Source organism: Lontra canadensis, unplaced genomic scaffold (assembly GCF_010015895.1).
Source record: "Lontra canadensis isolate GAN:19392208 unplaced genomic scaffold, GSC_riverotter_1.0 scaffold49, whole genome shotgun sequence".
Classification (NCBI taxonomy): domain Eukaryota; kingdom Metazoa; phylum Chordata; class Mammalia; order Carnivora; family Mustelidae; genus Lontra; species Lontra canadensis.
In genome coordinates this window covers 3074164-3083406 of record NW_022631043.1, presented here as the reverse complement: position 1 = coordinate 3083406, position 9243 = coordinate 3074164, and the positions used below count along the sequence as shown (strand labels likewise).

The window sequence follows — 9243 nt, the reverse complement described above, 5'->3', positions numbered from 1 at the left end:
ATGCTGCGGGTGTGGGCACGGGATGGATGTAGAGACACAGATATAGACAGATGTGGATCTGGGTAGATATGGACGTGAACACGGACTCAGATCTACAGACATAGTTACGTCCATCCCCACATCCCTCCCCAATCTTCTTCCAGCAAAATCCCTTGCAAAGTTCTCCACACTGGGCTCCCAAACTCTCACTTCCAATGTGTCCCCCAATCAGCCCATGGGGCACTCACACCCCTGCGACCCGGAAACAGGCCCCAATCCTCTCGTGAGTCGCTTCTATCTGCTCAGCCCACGGTGCTCAGCTCACCGTGCCTGGCCCTCCAGCAGCAGTCACGGCCACCCCACTTCTGCATGAAGACCTGGACACCAACCAGGCTGGTTTATGCCTACCTACTTAGTTGTTTCTTTCCCAAACTTTCCCTGGATGCCTCCTGGTCTAGGAACGCAGGAGCCGCCCTGCGCAGGGCTGGGCTCTCCCCTCCCAGAGCAGAGCATGAATGGAGGAGAGGAGGCCGCCACTGCCATGCTGTAGAGCGATCTCTGCTAAAAGCTCCCAAACGTTCTCTGTCACCTGGGTTTCCTCTTTGCACTCCAGGGACACACGCCCAGCCCCACTGGGTATCTCTTTTAGGAGTCTTCAGACATCCCAGAAAATCTTTCCAAAGCAGAACTATCGATTGCCCCACTCAATCACTTGCCAACTATGCCCACACTCAGGCCAAAATGTAAGAGTCCTCCTCTCTCCTTGCACACCTCATGGTAGTACTGTCCTCTGGTGGGACCTCCCAAACAGCCCATTCCACACCCCCACCCCCAGCTGCCAGCCTAGTCCTAGCCCATCCTCCTCATCTGCACTACTGCAACACCTCCTGCCTGGTCCCCTCGATTCCCATCCCCCTCCCCCAGGTCTTCCAGAGGGTCATTCCCGAAGACCTTTCTTAGATCTTCATCACTCTTAGAATTAAAACCTAAGACCCCTACTCAGTCTCTGAAGGTGCTGGGGCTCTCTCTCTCTCTCTCTGATCTCAGCTCTTTTCCTATTCCCCCAAAGACCCTCCATTCAGAGTCCCTCCAGTATGACATGCTGCTTCCTGCCACAGGACATTTGCACTGCAGCTGGTCGTTCCCTCTCTTCCCTGCCAGAACTTTGGTTGGCTGTCTCCTTCCCAATGTCTTGAGTTTCAGCTCAAATGTGATCTCTGAGATTTTCCCACTAATCTCCCTGAGACAGGTACTCTATCATATGACCCATTCTATCTAGTCCTTTTCAATATCTTTGTATTTTGTGTATGTGTGTCTGTGTTTTTAAGAATTACACTCTCTCTGTAGCTCCACTAGAATAAAACTTTCTTAGAACAGGAATAATTATCCTTTACCTATTGAATCCCTTATGCCTAAAATGGTGTCTTGTTAACAATTGCTCTCTGGTAAGTTACAGAGCACATCACGTGTCCATGGAGCTGCAGCCCAAGGCTGTCAGGCCTGGATGTAACCCTCAGGGATGGGAGTGGAATTCAACGAAGGGACCCTGAGGGGGAGGGCAGGGCTCTGGGGACACAGAGCGGAAGCAGATCTTCACCCAGCCTCCCAGAGTTGGTCTCCACTCCCCTCTGGGTGGTCAGGCAGCCTGGTTTGCAGAATGAGTCCCCTGTCTGACTGCACTCCTGGGTGGTGCTTGGGGTTAGGTCTGATTCTTGAGTAAGCATTCCACTGGTCTTGAAAACAGATGAGCACAGATGCCAGGCAGAGTAAAGGGGCACAGGCCATGTGGATGCCAGAGCCCAGTGGGGCGAGGAGGGAGTCCATGAAGGGGGTTAGGGGGAGGACAGCTGGCTCAGATGCCAAGGTCATGTGGTGAGGAGGACCTCCGTGGGGTTGAGGGACAGGGATGGAGTGTTGGCATCTGGACACCAGCCGACCGACAGCAGCAAGCTTGAGGTCCTGGGGTGCCTAAGTGAGAAGGGATCTGAAGGCTGTCATGCTCGGAGTTGGGGCTGAAGAGGCAGCTGCCACGCCACACAGAGAACAGGGGACCACGCACGTGGAAGCGTCTGGGAGGAGGAGTGGGGATCGCCAGTCACCCTGCTGCAGCTGCCGAATCTGGAAGAGGGTGTGCTCTGAAAACTGGGGACAAGGAGCTTGGGTGTCTCTGCCAGACAGAGCTCGGAGGGACTCGGCCCCCCTCCCCCACCCACCAGGCATCAGAGAGAACAGAGGCCGGGACCCACCAGACATAGGGAGGAAACTCATGGATGGAGGAAACCCATCTCCATCCCGCAGCCCCAAGATGTGCAGGTATTAGAACATGTCAAGTCCATTAAAATTCCAGACACAGAGAATGTGGCTGTTAATGACCATGCTTTACGAGCCTTCCAAGCAGAGGCTCTAACAAATGGATTCAAAACAGAGAAAAGCCCTTGACGAACATGTATTCAATCAAACAAAGCCAAGAGCCCTGCTTTTTACTGGATGGCAGAGAACCCTTAAGTCTGCAGCAGACCGGGCTTAGTCTGAGACAGAGCGCATTGTGTAGCCCTGGGCCAGTGAGGGATGGGCTCTAGACCACCCCAGGGTTCAGTGAATGAAACCCCTGGCAGGGCAGGCCACACCGGGGCTGATGGGATGCTCAGAGCTTCTCCCCCCAGAGGACCTCTGTGTTCATCAGGGAGAGTCCTTCTATATACTGAATCAGTCACTGGGCCTCTGCTGCCTCGGCCCGGACAAAGGAGAAGGGAGGCTGACTCTCCTTGGGCTCCAAGCCTGTAGAAAGCAGGACTGGACAGCCCAGAGGGTCTCTTTGGAGAGTGGCGGTACTGGAGGTGGCTTGGAGTGAGAGTTGGGGTGAGGGAGGGACAAGTGTGGGAGGTGGAAGGGAGAGAGTCAGAGGCAGGAGAATCAGGCCAAGGGAGGGCCAAGTGGTCCTGTGGACGATGCAAGGATGACCATGTATAAAGGAAAAGAGAAAAGGAGAAAGACAGACAATGGAGTGAGGGAGGGAGGTGGATCTGTCAGAGATGTAGAACTGGACAGAGAGAAATAAAGGAGAGAGACACAGAGGGGGAGAGACAGGGGAGAGTAAACCAGCATGGAAGTGGGAGGGAGAAGGGGCAGCGGGATGCAGGTAGAGAGCAGTCCAGTTTGGGGAGGGAGAGGAAGGAAGAGGATTGGGGAGAGGCAAACCTCAGGTGCTCAGTCAGGAAGAAATGAGGAGACAGCGCCAGAGAGGTGGGGCATGGCAAGGGGAGGAGGAAGTGAGCCAGCAGGGAGCAAGCCTGGGAGGGAGAGGATGACAAAGGGGACCAAAGGAGCAGCAGTCAGGAGAGGCGGCCTGGGCTGGCGATGGAGGGGGCACCCAACGGCTGCACCTGTCATCTCTCCCTGCACCCCCCCCTCCCTTGGCTCAGGTCTGGAGAGGGTGAAGCAAAGGGAGGCTCCCATGCAGGAAGCTTGACAGCTGGGTACACCTTTTCACCCTGAACGGAGGGGAAGGCGGAGGTGGCATGGTTACCCCATGTCCACAGCTTAGCCTCCCTCCCCTAGAAAGCAGGCTGTCAGCAAGCCCCAGCCCTCCTAACCGGCTGACTGCTGGAGAGAGGAAGCGGCAGAGAGCAGGGATGGGGGCCTGGGCCACAGACACGCCCAGGGAGGGGCCCCCATGGTCCTGGCCAGCACCGACCCCAGGTCTAGAATCTCCAGGTCGCTGCAGGCCTTGGACCGGATCCTCAGAGCACAGAGCTCCTGGCCGGGTCTCCAGGGTGAAGGCAACAATGGGAGGGTCTCCACTCCTACAGGTTCCCAAGGGTCCCGGGGGCCACAATCTGGTGGCTGTGGGAGCAGGAGGGCCCACACCCAGCACAGGAAGCCAGGCAGGCCGGGGAGGCTGCTGTTGGCCAAGGGCTGACCCCGCAGGTGCAGGGTCTTCTGGCCCCCAACTCAGGGCTGCTCCTGCATGCGGGTGGAGTCTGGGTAGGGGTCAGTGAGCCCCTCTGTGAGGGGCCCACTGTCTGTGGCTCTGCTGAAGGGCTTCCGTGGCTGCCCCAGTGACAGCCCCCGGCCCCTCTTCTCCAGGTCACGGGTTCTTCCTGTGTCACGATGTAGGTCCTGGTAGGTGTTCTGGGGTATGCCGCACTGAGCCCATGTGCCTCGTGAGTGCTGACCCCCGCTGTCCAGAGGAACCCCACTGAAGAGGGGGTGTTCCAGAGCCTCCTGAGATGGCTCATCTCCCCACACGCCTCTCAGAACTAGACGACCCTTGTTTCTGGGGAACTTGACGGAAAAACAGAAGCACGGGCTCTCCAGTGTGGCCTCTGGTGGGAAAGACGCGGTCAAGCTGCTGAATGAGTGAGCGAGTCCCTGCTCCTGTCCCTCTTGGGTCTGGTCGCTTGCGGAGAGGGCGACGCCAGCCACGGCAGAGCCCCGTCTGCTTCAGGCCTCGCCCACCCACCACCCTGAGACCCGAGGAGCATCCTTCAGCTCCAGACGTGAGGCTACGGTCACCTGCCCCCAGGCCAGGAAGCCTCAGGCGCCCAGTGGGCACAAACACTGAAGGATGATTCTTAAACAATTTTTACTGCAGAGTCTCCCACGACATCTCTAGATTGCGTCTTTCAGAGCGCTCAGGAAAGTAAATTGTAAGGTGCTGTTCTCCCTGTGTGTTGCCCAGAAGTTGTGTTCTGGAATGAACGGCATCCAGGCCTCTCCCGACAGTGGCCTCCTTGAGAATGGGGGGCGTCCTGTTCACCTTGCTGTCCCCGCGCCCGGGGCCATGTCTGCGGCGCTAACACGAGCGAGCCTCCATCTGGGGACAGACACTTCCAGCCCCGTCTCCGTGCTGTCCTTTGTCCCTGGGATCGACTCCCCACCACTGGAGAGTAAGATCTCCTCCCAGCGCAGCCAGCGCTGTAATTCCTGCCAAGTTCTCTGTTCTTGTCTCACTATGGGAACCAAGGTGAGACCGGGCCAGAAAACCTCACAAACGTCTCCATAGCAACAGTTTGTCCCGCAAACTCACAAAGGATGGTGGTTAATTAAGCAGTCAGAGGTCAAGTGGTTGGCGTGAGGCCTCCTTGGAAGGGCACATCTCAGAACAGGGTTGGCCTCCTGGTCCTCACTCCGGCTTCCCTGAACCCTGGGGCTGGAAGAGGTGGACACGACTGGCCACCACTCTTCAGCAGAAACAAGAAGTTGGTCTGGAAACGGCTGTGTCTGGCCATGCCTTGTTTTATGCATCTTTTCAGGTCTCACATGCCTCGAGGACAGAATCTTTCCTTGACCTCATGTTCTCTCCCATCTTATGTGAGCCTCCCAGCCGGTTCCCTGGTTTTAATAACTTAGTATCTACAGCCACATGCCACACTTGTCACCCTGTCAACACAAAATAGCATCATGAAAAGAACCTGAAGATGGAAAGGGAAGGGAAGAGAAGAGAAGGGAAGGGAAGGGAAGGGAAGGGAAGGGAAGGGAAGGGAAGGGAGGGGAAGAGAAGGGGAAAATGGGGGAGGAGAAGGGGAAAAGGAAAAGTGGGGAGGGGAGGGGAAAAGGGGGAAGGGAAGGGGAAAGGAAAGGAAAGAAAAGGAAAGGAAAGGAGGAGAAGAAAAATGATGACCCTGACATAGCATGTCCCTGATCATGTCAAACCAAGCCAGCAATGCAAACCCCCTTCCACTTAGTAATTTAACACATGACACCTCCTTTCCCAAGGAGAATGTGTGTGAAAACGCGCATTTGGAGTCGGCTCTTGGCAGACAGCCTGGAAAACACACGCACATCCTAAGAATGAACTGGTGGGAAGCCGACAAGGGCCATCCAGGCCAAGGTTGCAGCCAGGGGTTCCCTGCACGCTCCAACCTGACCCTCCTTGGAGCTGGACGGGGAGCTGTGTGTGTGCACGTGTGCCTGTGCCTGTGTGTGTGTGTGTGAGAGAGAGAGAGGGAGAGAGAGAGGTTCCTAACTGCTTAGATGTAAAAAGCCACTCCCAGCCCCTCACAGCTGTGTTTTGAGAACCACAGGATGAAATCTAAGGGAACACATTTTGAAAAACATGTAAAACCACTGTTTGGTTTGAAAAGAAGGGCTTCCCTAACAGGATTTAAGTAAACAAATGAGCAAAGTTGACTCTGTTGTTTTTAAAGAACGACAATGGGGCGATGTTGCAGGTAGATTGGTTTGCCCTATTTTGGGGTCCGCAGACCTTACCCCGGCATGCATCTCATGCACCTTAAGTCCACAGTGCAATGTGTCCAGTATATCTCAATAAAGCTGGACGGACAGTGAACTAACCCTCACACAGATCCCATGAAGGACACGGTAGCTCCAATTACAGAGGAGGACATCTCTCTGCGAAGAGACAGAGTTAGACTTCTTCTTTGTCAATCTGAAAACCGTTTACTTCTCTTTGTTGTCTGATTGCCGTTGCTAGTACTTCTAGGACTCTGTTGAACAAGAGTGGCGAGTGGGCATCCTTGTCGTGTTCCTGATCTCAAAGGGAAGGCTGTCAGCTTTTCCCCACTGACAATGAGATTCGCTGTGGGTTTTTCATAAATAGATTTTATGAAGTTGAGGAATATTTCCTCTATCCTTATACTTTGAAGCGTTTTAATCAGGAATGGATACCGGATTTTGTCAAATGCTTTTTCTGCATCCATTCAGAGGACGATGTGGTTCTTCTTTCTTCTCTTATTGATCCATTCCATCACATTGATTGATTTGTGAATGTTGAAACACCCTTGCATCCCAGGGATGAATCCCACCTGCTCATGGTGGATAATCTTTTTAATGTACTGTTGGATCCTATTAGCTAGGATCTTGTTGAGAATCTTAGCATCCATATTCACTAGGGATATTGGTCTGAAATTCTCCTTTTTGATGTGGTCTTTGCCTGGTTTGGGGATCAGGGTAATGCTGGCTTCATAGAAAGAGTCTACAAGTTTTCCTTCTGCTTCTATTATTTCTTCTTTGGTCCACAGTCACCGAACTGGAAAGATCCCAGATGCCCTTCGACAGACGAATGGATAAAGAAGATGTGGTCCATATATACAATGGAATATTACAAAACCATCAGAAAGGATGAATACCCAACTTTTGTATCAACATGGACGGGACTGGAGGAGATTATGCTGAGTGAAATAAGTCAAGCAGAGAGAGTCAATTATCATATGGTTTCACTTACATGTGGAGCATAAGGAATAACATGAAGGACATTAGGAGAAGGAAAGGAGAAGTGAATTGGGGTAACTCAGAGGGGGAGACAAACCACGAAAGACTTGGACCCTGAGAAACAAACTATGGGTTTTGGAAGGAAGGGGGGTGGGAGGATGGGTGAGCCTGGTGGTAGGTATTAAGGAGGGCACGGGCTGCATGGAGCACTGGGTGTGGTGCATAAACGATGAACCTTGGAACACTGAAAAAATTTTTAAAAAATTAAAAAAAAAGATTTGTGCAGAGAATAAATTGTTGTTTTTTAATTGTTTTTAAATAAATAATAAATTTGAAATATTACCAAATTATTTGGTCCTTAAAAAAAAAAAAAAGGGAGAGAGCGAGAGAGAGAGACCCCGAAGAGTTCTCTGTGCTCTCAGCCATACAAGTGCATAAGGAGCGAGCGGCTCTCTGCAACCTGGGAAGAGAGCCCCCGACACTAACCACTCGTGGTGGCCCCTGCTCTTGGACTTCCGACCTCCAGAACCATAAGAAATAAATTCGTTGTTAACAACAAAAAAAACAAACCAAAACAAAACAAAAAAACCGAAGTTACTCTGTTGCTCAGCAGAGGTTCTGGGCATGTGGCTGGGGTGCGAAGGGCTGTGGGGGGCCTCCTGGCCTGCACAGCTCCTGAGGGACCGGAGGAAGGCACAGTCACAGCTGTTGAACTCAGTCGGGGAGAAGTCCTGGCTGGCAGAAGCCAGAGCCCGGGGGCTGTACATCAGAGAGCCTCAAGCCTCAACAAGAACGCAGACTGCATGACCAAGTGATCCCCGAGCCAAGACAGATATTTCAGGCTTCCGTCCCTGGAAAAGGAGTGAGCTTTTCTTACCAGTCCCACACAGGAGAAGCCCTGGGATCCCAAACACATGCGGTGGTCTTTGGGAAGCCCCCAGTCTCTGTCACCCTTCACTGAGCATCCCCTGTGTGTCTGCTGAGTGTCTGGGTCAGAGAGCTGACCTTCTGCTCCCAGGGCACAGACTCAACTCTCCCTGCTCCTTCCCCAGGGTGTGCCGAGGAGGGGACAGAAACTTGCAGGGACGGATCCTCTGGCTGCAGCAGTTGGCAGGTGGAGAGTGAGGGTTTGCGTGTCCCTTTGCAAAACTCAGCAGTGTTCTCAGATAGTAAGGATGAAACCCTCCCCTTTGCAGCTCTGGAAAGCTTTGGGGTGCTGGACTCTGACCAAGTTCTGGGTGTTCCGAAAGCAGGAGGCCCTGAGCTTGGGTTGAAATAAATGTCACTCTAAAAAGTGGGCAGCGTAAGATACCCAGGATGCTTCTCCAAAGAGGGAGGCACTAGGGAAGGTTTGTGGGTAGGTAGACCCCACAGGGCTCAGCATCTCCCGGGGAGACTTTTCAGAACACAAGACTGAATACCATCCCCCAGAAATCCAGATTCTGGAGCAGATCTGAGGATTTATAATGTCGGGAGCAAAGTTTCCTTGTAACCTTGGATCCCCTGGCATATCGGGGTTGTACTGAGAAGTAGAATGAGACTTTGTACTCAAACCCTAGGAAAATCTCTCTCTCTCTCTCTCTCTCTGAGCCTCATTTTTTTGATTTGTTAAAAAAAAAAAAAAAGTCCGGTTTGGGCTACAAAGAGGTTCCCAGATGTGAGAATTATGAACTGGGGGTTTAAAAAATATCTGAGACCCCAATCTTTATTTTGGCAAGTAAAGATCTAAAAAACAGCAACAACAACAACAACAACAAAAAAATGCAAATTTACTCCCCACACTCTTTCTCTCATGGATAAGACATTCAACCCCTAAAAGTTAGCCAGACCACAGTCTCGGAGCAAAGGATCGTCCTTTATATGTTCTGTCCTGGCTGTGGCTTTCTGCCCTCCGGGCGTGGACTAGCAAACACTCGCTCCAGACCATCAGTGGGGCCCCTGAGCCCATGACCGCCAGGCTGCCTTATGGCTCTGATTGGCAGTGACTCTACAGCAGTTCCTGGTCCTTGTTTGCAATGCCCATCGTGGTGCGAATCATTCCTCTCTGCATTTCAACATGTCCTGGACAAGCTTAAATTCCACCTCTACAGG

General features: G+C 52.7%; 1 pseudogene; it reads right to left on the bottom strand.

The window, feature by feature from the left end:
- Positions 1–1395: 1395 nt before the first annotated feature.
- Positions 1396–5210, bottom strand: LOC116876975 (annotated as a pseudogene).
- Between the last annotated feature and the right edge of the window lie 4033 nt (positions 5211–9243).